This window comes from Artibeus jamaicensis, unplaced genomic scaffold (genome assembly GCF_021234435.1).
Source record: "Artibeus jamaicensis isolate MK-2021 breed Jamaican fruit bat unplaced genomic scaffold, CSHL_Jam_final contig_465, whole genome shotgun sequence".
Lineage (NCBI taxonomy): Eukaryota > Metazoa > Chordata > Mammalia > Chiroptera > Phyllostomidae > Artibeus > Artibeus jamaicensis.
The window spans coordinates 22,069,749-22,094,431 of NW_026521843.1; the positions used below are offsets into that span (position 1 = coordinate 22,069,749).

At 38.3% G+C, this 24,683-nt stretch overlaps 1 non-coding gene across 1 annotated transcript; it reads left to right on the plus strand.

Moving 5' to 3' along the window:
* Positions 1 to 768: 768 nt before the first annotated feature.
* On the plus strand, positions 769 to 932 carry LOC119063860 (U1 spliceosomal RNA). The gene has a single exon (XR_005085256.2). It is a non-coding gene; the product is annotated as a U1 spliceosomal RNA (small nuclear RNA).
* Positions 933 to 24,683: the final 23,751 nt, after the last annotated feature.

Below are 24,683 nucleotides of genomic sequence, written 5' to 3' on the forward strand. Positions count from 1 at the left end.
TTTATGTATAGTGGTATCTCCTTACAAAATGTAATACAATTTTTTTTTGCTGTATATATCTAGCAAAAGGCAAACAGGACCATTCTTTAATGGTGTTTACAACAAAGGGCAAATACATAGACTATAATATGCTGAGGAAGATAGATTTTTTATTGCTAGTTAACTGTTTTATGCCTAGTGAATATTGATATATATAACTTCTCAATTCTGAGCTTTATTCTTGTAAAATCTCAAACCCAGATTAGCACAGAAACTTGATCTGGCAATGAGAATTGGCTAAGATAGTAGAAAGTCATTGAGAACTAATATGCTTGCAGAATCGTGAAACATCAGATTGTGTTGCCACTGAAGGTCAGGGAGGTTGTCTTTTTGGAGATCTGACATAGGTTAAGACTATTTTGTAGACTCTTAGATAATTATTTCAATCATTGGCTCAAGAATCCTGTATGCCTACTTCCAACTGAGGGAAGAGACATCTGAAGGCGTGTGACCTTTTAGCTAAGGTGCCAAAGAAAACTCATTTGAGAAAGTCCGAAACTGTGGGAGTAAATACATGAAATTTGAATCAGACAAATATGCATGCCATTATGGCTTTATAGTTGATGGTTTCCACTTTTGAGCCTCAGTTTCTTCTGTATCTACTCACAAAAATCTTTATAAAAATTAAATGGACAATATATGTGAACCCTTTGACATACAGTAATAATTAAGTCAATATGTCTTTATTTTCCATAGGTCAGTATTTAAAACATTAAAATAGTATGTTCCGTACTTACCTGGCAGGGGAGATACCATAATCACGAAGGTGGTTTTCCCAGGGTGAGGCTCATCCATTGCACTCTGGCTGTGCTGACCCCTGCGATTTCCCCAAACTTGGGAAACTCAACTGCATAGTTTGCAGTAGTGGGGGACTGTGTTCATGCTCTCCCCTGGTTAAAAGAAAACAAAAACAAAAACAGTAGGTTCATCATTTTTTGAGAATTATTTTTTTTTTAAGTTGAAACTTCTTTGGCAGACCATTTTTCTTGCATTTGTGTGATTAGTTAAGCATTGCATTGGTCTCTCCTCTGGATATAAAGTCCATGAAGATAGCAAACTTGTCTACCTGGCCCATAGTAGTATTCCCAGATGTTAGCATAGAAGTTGGTACTCAGTAAGCAATAATATTTATTCCTTAAATAAGTGAATAAATGTTGCTTGAAAGTCATTCCTATAAACTGTTGGTCTCTGGAAATCTTCTTAATTGCCTGTTTTTCCTCAAGAGAGGCCAAGATACCAGAATGCATTCCAATCAGCAAAGGCAACGAAAGTGAAAAAACATACACAGATGGCCAGAGGCAATTCAACTCATTCTTCTTTATTTCAGAAAATAACTCCCCAAATAAAGGGTTTTTTTTTTTGATAGGGCTATTTTGTCCCATGAGAAGGTTAATGGTTAAATCAAAAAAGTCTTGGTTATGAATGTCGTAACAATCCTCTTTTGCATGTTTATTATGAATGGTCAAGCAATTTCTTTTTCTGCTGTCAATTTCTTCAAGTGCAGTGGCTCTTCAACTTTGTCAAAGTACTTGATGTACTCATATAACACAACCAAAGTTAGGCCCTGTCTGTAAAGTTGAGAGCTATTGAGATTGTGGCTTTTTAAAACATTTTAAAAAACCCACTTTGAATGACTGCACGCAAATCTGAACCCACAGGAATGACACAATGGAAGAACTGCGTGTGCACAGTGACTGACATCGGAGAGGCCCTCTTTGGGGCCCTTGGGGACGGTGACAGGAGGTGAATGCAGCTAGCTGGCTTCTCGGCTGGCGTGCTCAGTCAATTAATGACAAGGTGCAGCTGGCAGCTGAATTTTCCCCTTCCATTTCCTGTCAAGAAAATGTATATTTAAGAAAGAAAGTTGGGAGGAAAGAAAGGCAAAAACTACAAAAAAAAAGGGAACAAGAAGGGAGCCTACTTTATTGATTCCCTGCCCCCCACAATTTGCTCTTAAAAAAAAAAAGAAATACATGCAAGAATGTGTTTTTGGAACCAACTGAAAAAAACGTGTGTGTCTATTCCCAGTAAGACTTGAACCAGGTTTGAGATAATATTAAGTTTAGTTGACAGCTTTTCAGCAGAAGGGCTAAAAATTCAAATCCTCAGTTCTTACTACAAGTGGAGTTTTTCTTTAAAATTGTCAAATAAATATGTTTGGGGAAGATGATAATTAGGAGTGAACAGATGGCCATTTTTAGCTGAGATATTAAGTCTAGTTGTTTAATAGAATCATTTGCCTGTTGAAGTCAATAGGTGTGATGTAGTTAGTATACTGGTTGGCAAGACATCAAAATTGTCAAAGCTAATTAGGAACTGTGATATAGATTCTGGTTCCTTTTATGGTTTTTTGGAGTGGGGAAGTGTTACAGTGGGGAGGAAGATTTCAACACCATGCTGTGCTGGGCCAAAACCCTATGCTGAGGCTCTGTAGACTCAAGGATGCAAAACCAGAAATATTTCCAACCAACAGCATGGTGGTCGAAGGAAAAGGGCACTGGATACTCACTTCTACTTCCACTTTGCTCCTCCATCACCCTGTGACCTACGCAGGCCCCTGAATCCCTCTGGTTTGAAGTCCTCATTTTTCAAATGGAGAAGTGTTGTGATTAAAATGCAATTCAGTTGATTTCCAAAGCATTGTCCAGCTGGGAAGTTGTTACTAGATCAAAGGACACTTCTATGCCTTTGTGTATTGTGGACACTTTTCTGTCTTCTTTTTAGCTGAGTGCAAACTATTACTGGAATATTTCAAGTGTCGGGGTTGCAATTTGCGTCTTTCTCCTTTATGGACTTTGGTATTTTGATTTAAAAGCCTAGGGATGTGTGAGCTACAGATTTCAGACACATCCAGGAGATGAGCTCATAGCTAAGAACATGTCAGTGGTAGTTAATCAGCCCTGAGGTTTGTAAGAAAGTCCATCAAGGCAGCATAGAGGCAGCCACCAGAATGTGCCCCACCCCTCCCCACCCCAGCCACGTGGACGAGGTGAAACACAGAAGACGAAGATCTGGGTAGCACTGGGGTTTTTCAGCTTTTATATACTAACTACTCATGCTGTCTTTACATATATTTAAATAAAATTGTTCTCAGAAAAACGTGTAGTCAGAGTGTGGCTAAAGATTTTTTGTTAGACAAAAGATAGGAGCTCTTGTTCAGGGGAACTTCACAGCAAAGACACTATTTAATGAAACTAATTACCTGTGGAACTTGTAGAAAGAAGGACATAGGATCTAGGTGCAATATAACATAAAACATTACTATTTAGAAACTTTTACTATTCAGAAACAGTAATACAACTATCAATGACTGAATCAAAACACAAAATGAAAACAACCTAAGCAAACAAGTAGAACAGGAACAGAATCACAGAACTGGAGATCACATGGAGGATTATCAGTGGGAAGGGGGAAGGGGAGAATTGGGGGAAAGGTACAGAGAATAAAAAGCATAAATGGTAGGTACAAAATAGACAAGGGGAGGTTAAGAGTAGTATAGGAACTGGGGAAGTCAAATAACATATATATGACCCACGGACAGGAACTAAGGGGGGGTTGGTGGTGGAATGGGGGACAAGGTGGAGTGGAATAGAGGGGAGAAGAAAATGGGACAACTGTAACAGCATAATCAATAAAATATACTTAAAAGAAGAGAAACAATATTAGGTATCATTTCACTAAAGGAGAAGGAAGGTGATGTCTTCACAAGTCCAGTATTTGCCAAATATGTAAGTCACCTATGGGAAAAGTATTTATGATCGTTATTACCTCCAACATCTTAGACCCATTATCATGCAATGCACATTCCTGCAACCATTGTAAGGACTGAGGTCTGCTTTTTAACTACTGGACGCTCATGGACTCGGGGCCAGAGAACAGCTTCCCGGAGAGGGAGCATGAGACCTGCGAGAGGACAGCACACCCTGACACACAGCCCTCCGTTTCCACAGAAAAAGTCGGACCCGCCTCACATTGTTCTCACTCAGTCGTGGCTGAACCAGGTCGGGCACTGGACTCCCTCATCCAGACTCCTTGGATGCTTCTGTCTGAGTCTGAACCGTTGGCCAGATGGATTATAAGCCTGCCTCGGGTGGTATTTCTTAAGGTTTTAATTAGACCTGGATTTATCAAATGCATGGCTGGTGCCCAGAATCAGGCAAGGACGAGAAGCCTTCCCAGCAAGCATTTTCATCTCTCATAATCAATGTCAAAACACTTCATGCTTTGTATACAATTCGTCTGACTAATGAGTGCATCTGAAACTTAGAAATCCCTTTTTATTTACTTTAGAACAAGATTTCCTCATTCCATAATTTCTGAGCCTCTTCATGGAGCTACCCAGTAGCTTGGGTTATAGAAGGGATGATAGAGGGTGTGGAGAAGGTGGTAGCTGCTGTTTGGAAATCGGAGGTGATTGAAAAAACAAATGGAAATATCAAATTTTCAGAACGGAGTTTCTTTATTATCTATATAAATTCTTCACTGGGACTGTGTGTTGAATGTGCCAAAAGCAACCAGGTATGGAATGTAAACAGGATTGAGAATCTTACCAAGTAAAAAATGCATATGTAGAGAAATAGGCCTTATTAGTAAATATATCTTAAATAATCATGGATCATTATAATTAAAAAACTAAATATGCACTAAAACGTTTGAAGCGGGTATGTCTGTGGTCATCTGAACTCATGACTGCTGATTTCTAACGGCCACATTTGTGTATGGCTGCCTCCGGCTGGTCCTCGGGGGCCCACATTCTTCCCTGACCACTTTATCTAAAAAAACTTATATTTCAAAAAGCCCCTACCTGTCTAGTCCAGGGTACAAAAGGACAGTAATGGCAGAGACCACAGTGTGTGCCTTTCTTTCCTTTATTGTTAATACTGCTTCAGTTGTAGGTGGGTTCCTGATTGCCCAAATAGAGCCTGCACTTTCTAGATGTCCTTGTGCTTGGCTGTGGTGTGTGACTAAGTTTGGGTCAATGGGAAGTGAGAGGAATGAATGTATACCATGTGTGGGTCACCTTCTTAATGATGAGCCACTTGCCCTGGGCGTTCTCTGTTTCTTTCCCACAGGCTGAAAGGCAGATGTGGTGGTGGTGAGCTGCCCCAACCATGTGCGTGAGGGCAACGCCCTAGGGCTTGGACGGGGTGGTTGAAGGAGCCTTGGTCTTGGAAGCCCTTACAGATGGAGCCACCTTCTGGCACTGGACAGGGCACCTCTGGGAGCAATATATATATAAAATGTACTTTTATTTAATTTGAGCATCTGTATCTCTAATGTCTTTGTTCTTGAAATTTAGTTGTTCCTTAAGTAATACACTCTCTACTCCATCCCTTTATTTTATTTTCTCTGTAACAGTTACCAGTATCTTTATTTTATTTATCTGTTTACTTGTCTATTATCTTTCTCCCTTTGCTAGAATGAAATTTCCATGAGAACAGAAACCTTGTGTTAACTCTAAATCCTTGGGGCTAGAAGAGAGCTTGGTACATTGTAGGTGCTCAATAAACACTTGTGGATTAACCGATGAATTAGTTGTAATTAGGTAAGTAATAATTAGTGCATTAGTTATGAGTACATTTGAATGGATTGTTATAAGGCTACTGAGGTGACAACTGACTGTGTGTAAGGATGTGGGTCCGATTTGGGCTACATCATCTTTCAGTAGGAAAGTCAAATTGTTCTATCTTGTGCCCCATCGAAGCTTCAGCAATAAGAAGCTAAGGTCTAGGGCTCATTTGAAAGTGGCAATTATTTAACTCTTCTGTTACTTCATATGGGATAGTTTGGTGGGATAGGAGGAGATGAAAAGAGGGAAAAGTGTGAGCAAAGTGGCCAGGTGACCAAGGTGAAGGGATTAAGAGGTAGAAATTGGTGGTTACAGAACAGTCTTGGGGTGTAAATGCTAATGTTGTGATAACTCTGTATGGGGCCAGGTGGGTACTAGAAATATCGGTGGTGGGGGGTACCACTCTGTGGAGTACATGATTGGTTAACCACCACGCTGTTCATCTGAAGCTAATGTAGAATAATATTAAATGTAAACTATAGTTGAAAAATAAAATAAATAATTACCTTTAAAAAAGTAGCATTCTTTTTCTATCTAAACTTGAGGGCCATGAGTAGGGCACCTAAATAATTTGGTGGCTGAATTGCACACTTTGGGGGTGCTATGAATAATTCAGCTGGAACAGTAGGGGCAAAGAGGGACTGCTTCAGGCTGTCCCAACCATGCTCAGGGATTTAACGAGCGACAAGCTCACCAGGAAACCCAGAAGTCATCCAGAGTTTTCTCCTGGGACTGGATGTTTTGCTGACACATGAGTAAGTCCCTCAACATATCAGCTTTCAAAATGTTTAGCATCCAGAATAATCCCACTTCAACTGATTTATGAACACAAAGTAAAAGTTGACCAGTAGGCTGCAATATATATATTTTTAAATTATTGATTAAGCTTTTAGGATTAGAAAGGACTTCAGTGAAGCAAAATTGTTTGAAAAGATTTAATTTTAAATATAATCTGGAGGCCGAAAGAACACATTTTAGGATATCTGCTGAAAGGAGCAGCTGTCCATTCTCAGGAGAAATAAACACGTTGAACAGGAGGTCATGGAAATGGACATGATATGAACACAAAAAAGATGTGATAAGCAGGATGCTATGGAAATAATCTGCAAAAGGAAAGAAAGATGTACAAGGTCTGTCCAGAAAAAGTCCCGCCATTGTTAATATAAGAATAGTATGTGCAACATCGATGTCCTGGCAGCCAAGGAGAGTGGACTGGAACATGCGTGTGTGAACAATGACAACCTCACTGTACTACTCAGTGGGGGTGGTAAATGCCAGGGAGTGAGCATGTACACTGTGCGGCCATCACATTCAAAATGACTGAGCCAGTAGAGCAAAATGGCTGAGCGCATCTGCATCAAATTTTGTGTTAAGCTTGAACATTGGAAACTATTTGCATGATTCAGAAGGCTGCAGCTGCGGGCAACTGGTGATTGGCAGCTTCATTACGATAGTGCGCCCACTCATGCTTCACATCTTGTGCAGTTTTTTTGCAAGACATCAAATCGCCCAGATGACTCAGCCCCCTGCAACCCAGACTTGGTGCTCTGTGACTTCTGGCTTTTCCCAAAACTAAAATCACCTTTGAAAGGGAAGAGCTTTCAGACCATTGATGAGATTCAGGAAAATACGACAGAGTAGCCAATGGTTATTGGGAGAACTGTGTGAGGTCCCAAGGTGCCTACTTGGAAGGGGACTGAGGCTTCATTGTCCTATGTACAATGTTTCTTGTAAATGTCTCTATTTTTCATATTACATGGCTGGATACATTCTGGAAAGATCTCATATACATAATGAGAAGTTTAGTAAGGCATCAAAACCATAGTGATTAGTTATGAGTTACAGTGGAGCACAGGGGATTTTTTAAATATTTATTTTTACTGTTCATGCTATTACAGCTGTCTCTATTTCACCCCCCATTGCCCACCTGCACCCAGCCCTCACCCCCCTTCCCTCAGGCCATCACCACACTGTTGTCTGTGGCTATGGGTTATGTACATATGACCTTTGAGCCACAGATTTTTTTGAGTAGATCCTCAGCAGGCTTATGATATATATAGTGAGATAACAGAGCAGTGGGATTTATTCAGTCATTCATTCCACATATATTTATTGAGGGCCTACTATCTACTTGGTGATGAGCTTGTTGGGGGAAGGGGATTAGCCCTTTATCTAGTGCAGGATCAATGTCAAAACATCTCATATGCTCAAAGAGTGGTCACATATTCATACGTGGTAATCACACAAGAGATGTACAAATGAGGAACTTAGACAGGAATAATGTTTACAACTAAGTCAGTAAGAAGGGGAAGCCGCAGAGGAGTACGGTGCCATGGTAACACTTATTTACCCAGCACGTCTGTTCTGGGAGCTTTTTATATTACAAGGAGCAATGCATTCTCTCTCACAATGAATCAGGATGCAGTCCGACTCCTATAGGGCCGTATTCATAATGTGGTGAGATAGTTTATATCTGGAATTTACTAACTAGTTAAAGTCAGTAAAATCCTTTATTCTGAGTTTCACTATAATTGGCAGGAAGAACAATAAAACAAATGAGAACTTGCTTGATCTTGAATAAAGAAGAATGGTTGAGAGGAAACTAAGAAAGGCAGACTGAGGTTGAGTAAAATCCTACTCAGTTTTAGGGGAAATGATTGATTTTAGAGAAGGCTTCAGGTTACGGTGGTTCTCAAACTTAACCATGCATATGAACATGCTAGTACATTTTAAATGCAGATTTCTGGGCCCATTTCCACAGATTCAGGTTCAGTGAGTATAGGACTAGATGTAGAAAACTGCATTTTCAGTAAGCTTCCTGGGTGATTTTTGAACAAACCATTCTTTTGGAAAATTTTTATTTTAATTGTTTAAGTACAGTTTTCTGCCTTTTACCCCCATCCCAGTCCACCCCCAATTCCTCTCCACCTCCCTCCCATTTCCACCTGCCCTCGTTATTGTCCATGTGTCCTTTACATTTGTTCCTGCAAACACTTCCCCCTGAAATTCCCTCCCCTCTACCCTCTGGTCACTGTCAGCCTGTTCTCAATTTCAGTGTCTTTGGTTATATTTTGCTGGTTTGAACAAGCTGTTCTTGAATCACGCCTTGAAGGACCACTGCCTAGAAAAACCACCTTGACCACCTGGAAGTTTCTGATGGGATTGCAGAGACCTGAGGGAAGTTTCGGGAAGCAACCTGGCACAAGCCTCCAGAAGACAAGATGCTGCTTTAGTTTTCCATCCCTAATTAATAGTATCTGGAGCGCACAGTAGCTGGCATGTGATTTAGAGCTATTTTAAACAAGACAAAACAAATGATGTGCAGCTGCAAATCAGTACCTTGAAATATAAATTCAGCTGCAGTTTGCGTTCAATTTCTTACAGATGTGCATAGCAATATGTAAGCCCATAATGCTGGAGTGTTGACCTGTAAGAATCTGACAAGGGCAGCCTGTGCTGGGGCACATGTGACCGTTACTATTTCTCAAAGTTATAACCATGTAAATATGCAACATGACCAAACATAAAGAGCCTCAGCATTTCAACCATGCTTGTATTTTGCTGGCTTTAGCACAAATTTACCCGTGAATATATTGTCTATGCTTTTTTATTTCTCTTTATGGGCAATTTGATAGTCACTATATTACATTAAAATTACATCACAGCAATCTTAATTTCCCAATACTTGTTTGCTATTTAGTAAAATATTCTAGTGGAGATATTTGCAGAGAATGACTGTGGCTGATCGGAAATTCCTTTGGGGCTCATCAGTCTTCGCCTCACCTCGCGGAGCTGCTGAGTATACCTGTAGTCGTCTTTATGAAGTGCATTCTCAAACTTCGAAATGTATCACAATTCCTTGGCTGGTATTTGTGTAAAATACAGCTACCCAGGCCTCACATGCAGATATGCTGATTCAGGCATGGAGTGGAGTTGAAGAATGAGCATTTTTAAACAAGATCTGTGCATGATTCTGAGCAGGTGGTCTACTGATTCCCCTCTGAATAAACCATTAGATGAGTACAACAGGGAGATATAAAGAGTCAAAATTATGGTCTTTGTGACTTGATGCACATAAATAGAAGAGAGAAGATAAAGACATTTGTTAATTGCAAGTGATCCAGAAACCCTTAATGCCCCAGATTTATTGAGCACCTGCTATGTTCCAGGCACAGGTCTTCACTCACTCATGTCTCAGAGTTAGGTTCTGTTACTATCTTCATGTACAATTAAATTGAGGCAGAGAGAGGTTTATTGTCTTGCTTAGAATACCTTAATAATAGCTATTAAGTAACATGGTTGGATTTGAGCAGGCAGTTCTTCCCCCAAGCACTTATTCTAACCCCAACACTGTGCAGCCTCTGGCTAGTGTGCTTTGCTTTCAGAATTTAAACTTGCCAAGTACATAAACCGGGATTTGTTAGGGGTATGTGTATGAAAATTTGTAGGACAAATAGCATTTTCTCAGAGTTTTCCTTTAAAAATGAATTTTTATTTTTAATGAAAAGAATTAATTTGATAGTATTTGTATTTAAAAAATATACACTGTAGTAACTGTAGCAGGCAAGGTCTTCTGGGAAGAAGATAGGGTAATGAGAAAGAGTTGGTCCTGGTCCAGGACAATATACTGGGCAATCTACAACTTGGTGTTGATGATTGGTACAATGGAGAGCAGCATAGATTTTGGTAGAAGCTCAAGGCAGGAAGGGTGATGGGAGGGTTGTGGTGTTCAACCATTGACTGGATCTCTATTAGACTAACTTAGGAGTCTTCATGAAAGAAGTAAGGCCTAAGTGGCGATAGAAAAATAGGCCACAGAGTCTGTGAAAACCTGAGTGTCTGCCATAAGCTTTATCCTCCTTTGAGAACATAGATTTGACATGATTTACAGCACATGACTGTACCCCTGGTCATAATTTTCTAAACTAGGGATTGATCCCAAACTCAAAGGCAGTTGTTTAGAAAAAAAGTAACCATCCATTTGTTTGGGGGAAGATGAGTGGCAGATGAACCTAGAAAGCAGTGACGACTGTGTTTGAGGCAATGACAAGATGCTAAGGGCACCACTACTCAAAGCATGACTGATGAATTTGTGCTAATCCATGAATCATCTGTTACAGGTACGTGAAGAGATAAACACTGAAGAGTAAAAATTGGCATAGTGCTTGAGCTGCCAAAACATCCAAGCTCATGACTAGTGGCTGTATTTTTACCTATTCATGCAAAACAAAGCATCCTCAAGCTTGGCGGCTTTAAACAGCAATAAACATTTATTTTACACCACTTCCATAGTTCAAGAAATCACAGTATGCTGGTTTCCGGCCCAGGTCCTTTCACAAGGTTGCAGTCCAGGTCTTGGCTGGGGCTGCAGCCATCTGAAGGGTAGACTGGGGCAGAGGATCCACTTCCAAGATGACTCACTCCCATGCCTCTTGGCAGGAGACCCCAGTTCTTTTCCAAATGGACCTTTCCATAAAGCTATTTCCGCACCCTCACAACACGGTAGCTGGCTTTTCCATAGCAAGTGGTCCAAGACAGAGAAGCTGTGATGCTTTTTGTCACTAGTCTCAGAAGTCACACATGGTAACTTCTGCCATATTCTATTCATAGAAACAAGTCACTAAGTCCAGCCCACTGTCAAGGGGAGGGAAGTTGGACTCCACCTTTTGAGGAAAGGAGTGTCAAAAACAGGTGGACATTTTGAAAAACCATTAGTGTACAAATCTTGTTGAACAGGGAGTAGACAAGTTTGTGTTTTGTAGAACTTGCATACTGAGTCACATGTGAGTGAGGGCTATGAAATAGTCAAGTGCAGTTGGACCACTTATTCTACAAAAGTGTGGATTCTCCAAAAAAAAAAAAGGTCCTTTACCAGGGATAGGTTTAGAGGCACTAGTCTTCAAAGATTTTTACTCACATAACCCTGAATGAACTTTAAAAATCTAGGTATTATCCATTATACATTTGAAAGTTAACACCAAAAAATTTCATCATAAGTTAAAATTTTCAAGAATATAATTTCTGCTATACTCCAAATATTGATATTTTGAGGAAAATGATTATATTTCTCTTTAATTGCATTCAATGGAATCTAAATGACACCATGATTGGATCATCATTATGTCCAGGTAAAAACACATACAGAAGACTTTTCAGCATGTGAAAATTCTTTTTTATATCATTCTCTTATTATATATCCATCTATCTACTTGTCTCCTTTAACTCACTTTTCCATTTTACTTCACCCAGAAAAAACTGTCTTAATGAAACTAATTTTTATTGAAAACCTTTGATCAATCACCCTGTCATTATATATATATATGATTATTATATATATATGATTATATATATATATATATATATATGAATTATATATATATATAATTTGAAATTCACTTTATTTTCTGTTCTTTAAGGTTATAGGTGTTAAAACTTTTTCATCTGAATTGAGTTACCATAGCAAGTATTACTGGTATACAACTAGTCAAAATATGATAAACATAAATATTGATAAATGACTAGAAAACAAACTTTTTTTGGACTTTCTTCTCTAATGAAGTAAATGGAGCATTCACTTTTTAGTTTGTGATTTCATTGGATAAAAATGACTTGTTGCCAAAGTGAGAGGGAGTTCAGCATTAATTTTGTAACTAATTTTCATTTTTATAAATGTCTGTGTAAGAAATCTTATTTTCATAAACAGGTGTGAATAGACTGAATTTTTAAATAATAATGTCACTCAATTCTTTTGACTACTTCTGGGTTTTATGCCAAAAATCATAAATTTTTTTAATGGAGATCTACCAGAAAATTTTTATAATAATCTAGTGGCTAAAAATTAGGTTTTATTTCAATTTTGTTTAAAGCAAAGAGTTCAAAATAGTTCTGCCCTTTGAAGGGACATGTTATGTAGTCACCAGAGTTATTCATTTATTAGCTTCTGGGAGAAAAAAAAGCACAACAAAACTGTACCTTTAACTTTGAAAAAATTTTCACCAGTCTTAATAAGTGGCTATTAATTTTCTCTGGTACTCTTACACTTACAGGCACCTCTTTTAATATGACATGTTTAGAAAGGGCTAAGAAATAAAGTTATTATTAATTTTAATGCTACTTTACCAATACAATATTTTCTTTCAAGTGCTTTTACTTCTCACATGCTTTAGAATATACAATGAAAACTTTTAGCTATTCAACTTGTGAAAGATGTCCACCACGTGACTTAACTGTCAAAGTCATTCCCCTTTGGTAAAGAAATTAGCCAAATCAGATATACTTTATATTAGAACAAAATTCTACTTTCATTTATTATTGAAATATAGTGATATATTCATGTTATTTTATATAATTGTTTAAAATATATTTTATTGATTATGCTATTACAGTTGTCCCATTTCCCCCCCATCATTCCCCTCTACCCTGTACACCCCATCCCACGCACATTCCCCCCCTTTAGTTCATGTCCATGTGTCATACTTATAAGTTCTTTGGCTTCTACATTTCCTATACTATTCTTACTCTCCCCCTGTCTATTTTCTACCTACCATCTATGCTACTTATTCTCTATACCTTTTCCCCTCTCTCCTCCTCCCACTGCCCCTGTTGCTAACCCTTCACGTGATCTCCATTTCTGTGGTTCTGCTCCTGTTCTAGTTGTTTGCTTAGTCTGTTTTTGTTTTTGTTTTATGTGTGGTTGTTAATAATTGTGAGTTAGTTTGCTGTCATTTTACTGTTCATTGTTTTTGATCTTCTTTTTCTTAGATAAGTCCCTTTAACATTTCATATAATAAGGGCTTGGTGATGATGAACTCCTTGAACTTGACCTTATCTGAGAAGCACTTTATCCACCCTGCCATTCTAAATGAAAGCTTTGCTGGATAGAGCAATCTTGGATGTAGGTCCCTGCCTTTCATGACTTGGAATACTTCTTTCCAGCCCCTTCTTGCCTATAAGGTCTCTTTTGGGAAATCAGCTGACAGTCTTATGGGAACTCCTTCATAGGTAACTCTCTCCTTTTGTCTTGCTGCTTTTTAAAGATTTTCTCCTTATCTTTAATTTTGAGTAACTCAATTATTATGTGCCTTGATGTATTCCTCCTTGGGTCCAACTTCTTTGGGACTCTCTGAGCTTCCTGGACTTCCTGGAAGTCTATTTCCTTTGCCAGATTGGGGAAGTTCTCCTTTATTATTTGTTCAGATAAGTTTTCCACTTGTTGCTCTTCCTCTTCTCCTTCTGGTACCCCTATAATTAGGATGTTGGAATGTTTAAAGATGTCCTGGAGGTTACTAAACCTCTCCTCATTTTTTTGAATTCTTGTTTCTTTATTCTTTTCTGATTTGACGTTTCTTCTTTCTGGTCCACTCCACTGACTTGAGTCCCAGTTTCCTTCCCATCACTCTTGGTTCGCTGTACATTTTCCTTTATTTTGCTTAGCATAACCTTCATTTTTTCATCTAATTTGCAACCAAATTCAACTAATTCTGTGAGCATCCTGATTGCCAGTGTTTTGAATTGTGAATCTGATAGGTTGGCTACCTCTCTGTCACTTAGTTGTATTTTTTCAGGAGCTTTGATCTGTTCTTTCATTTGGACCCTTTTTTTTTTCCTTGACTCACCTGTTTCGTATGAGGGGCAGAGTCTTAGGTGCTCACTAGGTGGGGCAGCCCAGTTGCTGGGTTGTGATGCTGTATGTGGGGGAGGGGTCTGAGAGGGGAAAATGGTGTTTGCTCTGCTCTCTGCTGGATTTCAGTTACTTCCCCTTCCCACAAGTAAAGTGGGTCCTTCTGATGCTGATTTCTGGGTGGGTGGGCTTGTGTACATTCTAGGATCCTGTGAGTCTTTCCAACAAACTCTCCTGTGAGGCTGGGAGTTTCTCCCACTGCTGCCTCATCCCCCACAGGTGTTTTCAGTCAGAGGTTTGAGGCTTCATTTCCTGGTTCTGGGACCCTGGGTTGTGCAGTCTGTCCTGCTCCCCTGTTTTACCTGGTTTTTCCGTGTGCGAATGTGGGACCATCTGATCCTCCAGCCACCTTGTGCACCACGCCCCTCCACTATTCGCCACCTGGCTGGGTCTGCCAGCTGCTGCCCTGTGTGCCCAGGGTCTGCCAGGCGCCACTTTGCTGTGAGTCCTCTCTGTCCTGGCTGCCGGACTCCACCCCTCCTACCGATCTGGATGAATGTTTCTTCTCTAACTCCTTGGTTGTCACACTTCCATACAGTTCGGTTTTCTGTCAGTTCTGGTTGTTTTTTGTTTTTAAATTGTTGTCCTTCTTTTGGTTGTGCAAGGAGGCACAGTGTATCTACCTACACCTCCATCTTGGCTGAAAGTTACTTCATATAATTTTATAAAATCCACTAAAAATAAATTATACATAATATAGATGATAACAATCATGTTAAGATTAAACTGTTATAGGTCATGTAATTATGTTTAAACAAATAAGTCCATATTCTGTTTTATATTATTTAATTTTTAATAAAGAGATATAAAATTTAGTTGACTATCATATTTTAAAGGAAACTATGAATATTGTAAAATGCATGACATTCCTTCTATATATGGATGCATATTGAAGATTATTTCTTTATTATACTTTTAATTCTCTTTATTAAAATATATTGAACACATTTATTTTATATTCTGTATTGTAGTTTTGTTATCTGATGAATTTGTGTATCTCATCCTGCTGTTTTATTTTCCTCTGCCTCTCACTCATGGTGTCTTGCTTCTGTCTCTGTTTTGTTGATTTTTTTTTTGTTGTGAGCTCATAGTGGTTGTACTTCTATCCATGAGATATTGTTGAGGCTGAATTTGAGCATGCATTCGCCTAGGAAAAATTTTTGTTTCTTCTATCAGACATACCTATGGGCATTAAATCTGTGACCACCTTAAATTCAGCATTAGAACGTGGCCCATCTTAAGTTACGAGTCTCTATTTGTAGTTTTTAGAACCAAAGAGTATAGATCTGGTTCCAAAATGCATGTGAAGGTGAGCCCATAGTCATTCATACTTAAGGAATCTTAAAAAATCACCCCCCCCCACCAAAAAAAAAAAACCTTCCCCCATCCCCAGGTCCCGAGCAGATGAAGAACTTTTACACTTCATTCACCCTTTCCCTGTAGGTAGATTCCTTCCTGGGTCCCCTGTTTTGTAGAATAATCTGACTTCTGGCTCCTTTTCTGCCTCTTTTCTAGGCTGCTTCTTCAGCGCCCCCTACAGGCTAAAGCCCTAAACCACCTGGATTTACATCCGGACCCAAATCTAGGAACTCACTACTCATGCTACTTCACTCCATTATTCTCAGTAATTCTTGCTTCCCATGTTTGATAGGTGATTTTGTCCACAAATAGGATGATATCTTTATTTATTTAAAAAATTCTTTGGCACTAATTATGTACTTTGATTCTGCTAGATGACAGAATCACAAAGGAGATAAAATACTATTTCTATTTTTGTGGAACTGACTTTGCAAATACAGAGAGATGCAATGGTGGGTTAAGAGCTAACATGGAGGCATTGAATGGGCCCGTGGAAACAACTACCTAGATGAGAGACTGAGGCAGGGATACAAGAGAGATCTCACTTGAAAGAACACTAGAGAACACCACACAGAAGGTGGGAACAAAGGCTTTTTCAGCTGACAGAACAGTTGGAGCATAAATGCCTGAAGGTGTAAAATGGCATGGGTTATAAAAGTTTGCATGGGCAGGGGACGTACTATTTAATATTCACATTAGTTAAATAGAAATTTTTTAATTTATTTTTTTAAGTTGTATTGTATTGATTATGCTATTACAATTGTCTTAAATTCCCCTTTTTCCCCTCCTCCACCTAGCACCTCCCACCTCCTCATGCAATCCTCTCACCATGGTTTATGTCCAGGGGTAAAGTGTATGAGTTCTTTGGCTGCTCCATTTCCTATACTTTACATCCCCATGGGTGTTCTGTAACTACCAATTTGTATTTCTTAACGCCCTCACCTCTTCATCAATTCCCCCACAGCGCCCTGTCATCTGGCAACCATCAAAACACTTTGTATCCATGATTCTGTCTCTGTTTTTGTTTGCTTGGTTTGTTGTTTTATATGCAATTGTTGATACATTTGTATTTTTTTGCCATTTTATTGTACATAGTTTTGATCTTCTTTTTCTTAAACAAGTCCCTTAACACTTCATATAATATTAGTTTTGTGATGATCAACTTCTTTCATTTTTTTCTTGTCTGGGAAGCTTTTTATCTGCCCTTCAATTCTAAATGATAGCTTTGCCGGGTAGAGCACTCTTGGCTGTAGGTCCCTGTTTTTCATGACTTGAATATTCCTCTCCAATCCCTTCTAGCCTGCAAAGTTTCTTTTGAGAAATTTGCTCAAAGTCTTATGAAAATGCTCCCTATAGTTCCCTGTAAATAACTTTTTTTCTTTTGCCACTTTTCTCTCTTTAACTTTAACCTTCGACATTTTAATTATGATGTGTCTCAGAGTGGGCCTCTTTGTATCCATCTTGTTTGGGACTCTCTGTGCCTCTTGGACTTGCCTGTCTATTTCCTTCATCAAATTAGGGAAGTTTTCTTTGATTATTTTTTCAAATAGATTTCCAATTTCTTGCTCTTTCTCTTCTCCTTCTGGCACCCCTATGATGTGAATGTTAGACCTATTGAAGTCGTCCCAGAGGCTGGCTATACTGTTCTCATTTGGGGGGGTTATTTTTTCTTCTTGTTGTTCTGATTGGTTGTTTTTTGCTTCCTTATGGTCCAAATCATTGATTTGATTCTTGGCTTCATCCACTCTAGTGATGTTTCCTTGTAAACTGTTTATTTCAGTTACTGTGTTCTTTGTTTCTGACTGGATTCTCTTTTTATGCTGATGAGGTCCTCGCTGAGTTCCTTGCACATCCTTATAACCAGTGTTTTGAACTGTGCATCTGATAGATTGCTTATCTCCATTTTGTTTAGCTCTTTTCCTGGAGTTTTTATTTATTCTTTCATTTGGGCAATGTTTCTTTGTCTCTTCATTTTGGCAGCTTCCCTGTGTTTGTTTCTACGTATTAGGTAGAGCTGCTGTGACTCTGTCTTGGTAGTGTGGCCTAACGCAGTAGGTGTCCTTAAGGTCCAGTGGCACAGCTTCCCCTATCACCCAAGATGGGTACTTGGGGTGCACGTAGGCTGAGTACACTCTCCTCTTATAGTTGAGCCTTGGTTGCTGTTGGCATGTCAATGGGTGGGATTTACCCAGGCCAGTCAGTTGCAAGGAAGGACTGAATGTAACCATTTACCACCAATCTCTGCCATATATGGAGGATCAGCTGTGCAGGGGCAGAGTGGTAATGTTCCTACATGGTCTGTAGCTGTCCACTGGATGCAGTGGTCCTGAGGTGTCCTGGGTGGTACAGGCCAGGGTCAGCTTCTACTTCTTTTTTGCCAGGAGCCATCCTACCTGAGCTACAAAGCAGTCTGAAATGCTGCTACTTGTGCCAGGCTTGGAGATTCCCAGATGAAGCTAAGCTGTGAATCTAGGCTGGCTGCTGCTAGTGCTGGACCTGGAGCTCACTGAGGCCAGCTGTGTCTTATTTGAGAGGGTTTAGGAAGTTGTGAGGCATGAGCCAAAACCAGCCATTCATATGGAAAAGCAACTTGGGTGGGGTAGAATCTCTGGGGATCTCTCAGGTGGGTCAGACAGTGTTAGTCAGGTTGATGGAATCTCAGATATGGCACCAGGTTGCCAGCTTTGCAGGGGGAGGGTTACAGAACTTTTAACAGTAAACAATTTTTACTAGGAAAACCCCAAATTGCTTTGAAATGTAACAAATGTCTCCACTCTGCTTCAAACTGCTGACAGGGAGTGTATTTGGCAGTAAAGCTGCTATGCAGAACTGGCAGAAGGAACTTGATAGATGCCACTTTAAACTATAGGCATCTATCAAACTGTCTGGGTCTCATTGAACAGTATTTTAGACCACAACAGAAATTAGTTAATTTCAAGATTGTATAGTGGAAACTGAACATCTTGGAATTCTTTGAAATTGGTCCTTAGTATTTTGTTATTTTGACCTCGAAGTATCAAAGCAAAACAGAAAGTTCTAGCTTCATAACTGGTTTATTGAGAAATTGCCCCTCAGTGGGCTATAGAGAACAATTTCAAGTTGTTCTATTATTGACTTCATCAATGATCCATTGAGTCTTTTCCCTAATCACTTGATATCTTAGGCAGATTCAATAATTTTACAGTCATCTTTGCAATTCAAAGTTGCTCTCAGTTCTGTCTATAACTCCCCATCTCACATCCTTCTGATTCAGGACTTATAGTTCCAAGAGCTGAGGTGGGAATGGGGCGTGGTCGGCTCATTCACTCCTCTCACACTCCAGCATCAGATCGGAGGGTGAGAGGAGGCATAGTCTGTCTGAAATACCTCCTCTGTCTCCCTCTTCTAGGCAACAGCAGTTCAACTATTAGGTGAAGGGAGAAAAATTGGGTGGGGGGGAATGGGGGGAATGTCATTTTCCTTGCTAGTGAGGATGTCATCTTCTCTCTATTGGTTTTTCCAGGTATAATGGAAGGTGTTCACATGCTGGTTTTCTGGGGGGATCATGTAGATTCCTCATAGGGGACTATGGAACCCCCACAATCACAATTTCTTAATGAAGGGGACCCAGCTCTTGTGTAAACTTTTAACTCTTCCCAGTCTATTTGACTGTATTCCCTGAAGTGTCTATCATCCCTTCGCTTCCCCAAAGTGCTGAGAGGGGTGAGGGAGGCTTGGTGTCAGACACTTATTTGGGGTAACTGTAGAAAGTGAGACAATGTAAACCTCTTGTTTTCAAATCTGATTTCTAGTCACCAGCTTCAGCACAATAACAACAAAAAGTCCGACCCAACATCTTTCACATTGTCTTATTTTAATACATATTTTCTTTGGGTTAAGTAGAAGAGCCTCTCCAATTCAACTGGTTCTTATGGTCCATTCTGGACTTGCATTTTAAGGAAGACATGAAAATCAAGCCCCTTCCCCTCCAATCTGCAGCCCCTTCAAATTAGAGAAACTAGTTAGAGTTGTCAGACACACTGATAGTAAGAAAATTAGAAGCATCTTAATTGATGAGACATTCCATGGAGTATTGAATATGATTAGCCTGGAGAAGAAAAGATTCAGGGGCTGAATGATAACTGTTTTTAAACATATGATGGGTCTGTTAGGTAACATAGAGATTAGGACTTCTGCACTTTGGATGTTACAGGAAGATTAATGTCATTTTATTTAAGAATTTCTGAAACTCAAAGCTTCTTAAATGTGAAATTGACTACCTCAGGAGGCAAAGCTCCCTATTATTGAAAATATTTAAGCACAATTTGAATACTACTTGATAGGGATATTGCCAAGGGACTTCAACAATAGTAATTTGTGAGTTGACATTCAATATTGCTTTTGATTTGGGGGGGTATTTTTCTCAAGAGAATGACACAAAATAGCTAAACACTTTAGTTGATACTTAGGAAGTTTCAAAATAATGGTAGGCTCAACACTGATCTAGGTTCTGATTGTCAGCTTTTTAGTTTTTCACTTAAAAACACAATATTTGTGATTCTCTTTTGTTATTTTGTAAAAAGATAATATTTTGATGCATTAGCTAGAGTGTTTGTATATTTTATTAATAGGTAACATGTTTTTAGGTAGAATACTTATGTCCATTAGTTAAGGCATCATCTTACCAATATCAAGGCATTTACAAAACTTACAATCAAAAGATTTATTGGGCAAAGACTCAGAACCAAGATAATTTGATGGTTTCAGGAAGAGCTTTGAGTAGTACTGCTTTTCCAATATATGTTGTTTCTGGAATATTGGTGTTTTAAATACTGACTCTGATGGAACAGATTACAATTAAAGGCCCTTTGGGGTTTTTTTGAATCTGAAAAAGTTATTTTAAAGATTAATTAAAAGAACAAATTGGAGTTGTTGGCAATACTTTAGACAATAGAGCATGTATAGCCCCACTTACATTTTATTAAATTTTTATATTAATTAAAACTATAATACTGATTAAAATAGATCGATTACTAGAAAATAGTTGTTAGCCCTAAAATAGACAATGTTGTGTAAAAGAACTTGAACTATTTTTAAAAGATTTTATTTATGTATTTTTTAGAGAGGGGGAAAAGAGGGAGAAAAAGGGAAATACTGATCAATTGTCTCTTGAATGTTCCCTGACTGAGACCAAACCTGCAACCCAGGCATGTGCCCTGACTGGGCATGAAATCAGTGACCTTTTGCTTTGTAGGACAACAGCTAACCAACTGAGCCACACCAGCCAAGACAGAACTTAATCTATTTTTTAAGGAAGTCTCATAAATCAGAATAGTGAAAGGAATTTATTCAGTGAATTTTAGTTGCACATAATTAGCAATACAAAAAAGTGAAGAAAAAACCAGATTCAGGTCTACATTTCATACCGTGATTCAAACTATAGCTTATGTTGACAGGTAAAGTATTATTAATAAAGCCATAACAAAACCTAAATTAACATAGAAGAATATTTTAAATCTAAGGGTTAGGAAGGCTTTTAAATTAAAAAGAGATAGAAGAAATAACAGAGGAAAAGAAAAATGCTTTGTTATGTAGAAATGTAAAACATTAAGAAACAACTTATGCAAAAAAGGAAAAGTTGGTAAAAATAATTGGCAACATATATGACAAGAAAAGCTTAATTTCTTTACTGAATAGAACTCATTCAAATTCATAAGAAAAATTACTAAAATTAACGATACAGAGGGCGTGATTGTACAATTCACAAAAGAGAAAAATCAAAAGACAAACACAGGGAAAAGTGTCCAGCCTCATTAAGCAATGTGAATTAAAATGAGATGTAATTTCACCTTCTAAATTATCAAAAATTTAATTGTTTTAAAGACTAATCAGACTGTTGAGAGAACAGAGGAAAATGATCCAGTAATCTGTGTCAAGAGTAAAAATGTCAATATTCTGTGCACCTGAAATTCTATTTCCAGAACATGTCCTGAGGAAATAATGCAAAGCAGAGCAAAAGTTTTATATTTTTGCAGAATATTGAAAATCATAATTTAAAAAACCTAAGAAATAAGGCAATAGTTAAGTAAATGATGGCACCTCCACATTAGGGAAGATTGTGATGCAATTAAGATTGTGTTTATGAGCAGTTTTGATAATATGAGAAGACACATATTTTACAATGCTAGGCAAAATGACAACAGTATGTAATTTCTTCCAATATGCTTTGTTAAAAAGGCCAGAGGGAAGGTCATCAAAATATTAACAAAAAAATTGCTATCGGTGCCAGGGGTAGTATCATTCTCCATACTTTGTAACATGTTGGGCAAGCCCAGCCAAATTCTTGTTTGGCTCTGTTTCTCTCGATGCCATGTGGTTTGGCTTACCACCTGTCTGTCTGTTAACTCAGAATTTCTTCAGTCAGATGATCATAAATTTAATTTGTTTACCTCTTTCTTTCTGTTGGTGTGATCAGTAGGTAACCTTGATTGTGCTTGAGACGTTTTGGCCTCTTCAGCAGTTTTGGGAATCTCTTTAGGTTTTTGAGAAACACATTTGCAAACATTTAAATGAAGTTCTGCAGACGACTGCTGTCACTTATTTTTAAGTTGATTCTAATAGCTTTAGTGTTGCAGAACGTCACGCTCTCAACTGACCTACAAATTCTGGGACTGTATCTATTTGGAGCCGATAACCTGATTAGTGTAGGCTATATCATCTACTCTCTTTTGTCCCCCTACTCATCCGCTGAACCTTGATTTTTCCTTTTGTTGGCTACAATGTCAAGTTTGGCTATTTGGAGGATTGCATGTGTGGGAGGAAAATTTTCTAGCAGTCTGAAATCCTGATCTTCCAATCAGGAATGTAGATGGGGAAATCTCCTTGCCGTTTGCTCATGGCGCACCACAGAACACATCACTTTTCTTTTTTGAGCCATTTCCTGTCCTGTCAAAGAGATGTTGTTAGGGATCACAGATGTAATGACGCTTCTTTGCAGATAGTAACAGGAATGAAGTTAATTTGTCTTTTCCTTAGTAAACACATGCTGACTTCCAGCACTCACAGCATGCTTTCCAAGTGCTCATAAAATCCGTTTACTAATCCCTCCTAAGATTTGCCAGGGTTACATGTAATAATACTATTCCCTCATTTTTCAAAATCAGGAAACCTGCCCATGTCCATGTTAGCCTTCATGTCTTGTTCTTCATGATTTCTCAAAGGTTATTGTAATCCTACCTCATTTTATTTTAGCTCACTGAAATGTGATGAATTTGGGTGTAGAGATCTAAATTCCTTTAGCTTGATTAGGTGCTTTCTTTCAAAATTACCTTACATCTCGGTCTTTAATTCCCAACTAGTGATGTTTGTTCTGTCTTTTTCAGATGGAAGACCAGTGCTTTATGGAAAAGATACAGCCACACTAGAATGAGGTAATTGTTTTCTATGTAATCTGTTAAGATTAAACCATCTTCTCCAATAGATTTAAAATCTATTGTGTTCTTTTTACTCTGAATACAGTTTGTTGATTTAAACATTTTCTATAAATCTCAGCTACTTAATTCTTCTTGGAGATTTGTGACAGTCTTCTGCTGTGACCTTATGCAAATTATTTAAACTTGGCTTTCTCATTTGTAAAAAGGAAATAATACTATTTTATATTATTAAGTTATGAAAATGGAATGAATCAATATTTATGAGAGGTCTGGACAGCAAGCACTACCATTAAGTTATATTATATATACCTTATATTTTAAAAAATCTGTGCTCCCCAGAGAATACCTACCCCCATTTTGTATATACCATCTATTTTATTTGGTCATTTGGGTCATCACAGTTTAATAATCAAAATTTATTTCTGTACTAACAAATGCTGTAGAGTAGCCTCACCTACTTCAAAGTACATGAAATGTATTTGATCATTTGGTGCATTCCTTATTAGTAAACACTTTAGCTCTCTTAATCATTTCTATTGTTGCTCACCAAATCTTTAATAGTGTTTACAAATGATAACTTAAAAAAAACTTGTTAAAAAGATTTTATTTTTTAATTTTTAGAGAGAGGGGAAGGGAGAGAGAAAGGGGGAGAAACATCAATGTGTGGTTGCCTCTCATGCAACTCCTACTGGAAACCTGGCCTGCAACCCAGGCGTGTGCCCTGACTGAGAATTAAACCGGCAACCCTTTGGTTCACAGGCCAGCACTCAATCCACTGAGCCACACCAGTCAGGGCTGAACAATTTTTTATGACCTCTGTGTGTTCTGATTTTGAATACATTTTTTTTCAATTATTTAAAAAAAAACAAATAACTGACATCATTCCTCATTCTTACAGAGAATAATAATAGTTTAGTTCAAGGCTTTTATTTTTTTCTTTCTCACTAGAAAGAAAAAAATGTTTGAATGTCATCATGTTTGAATGATGACAAAATGATCGAAACCTCATTCACTGAGATATATGTGATTTATAGCCCTTATCTACAAAATGATTAGCAGCATTTTGTGCTAGAAAGTTCTGATAGTTTTCTGATTATTTAATATAAGTCAATTTCTTCAACGTGTATATGGAACACATTTCTTGTTTGACTTTGAAAACCTGCATATTGAGGTAGATTTCCTCATCCCCAACTTGCATGTCTTCCACCTAGGTTTTCCAACTCTGATTAAATAACTTTATTTAATAACCAGCATTGGTACCTTTTTAAAAAAAATGTATATATTTAACACACATTTATGATGCAATCCCTATATCTCTAATGCATAAAAATATTTTTTTTCTTTTTCTTTTGGAGGCTGTGTAATACTCAACATTGAAGTTTATAAAGTCTGCCCCCGCCCCCACCTTTTGAGCAGTAATAGAGAAGCTCTGTAAGAAAATGCATAGAATTTTTTGTAATTTAGAAAGTGCATGTTTCCCTGAAATCCTTCTAGCAGGATTTGGCTAAGTGAAAGGCAGAACTGGGGAAATGAATCATTCAGCTCTGTGAAAGTGGGTGACACATTTCCGACTTCCATTCCAGATGACAGTGCAGGGCAAAGGGTGCGTGTCTCCTGCTGGCAT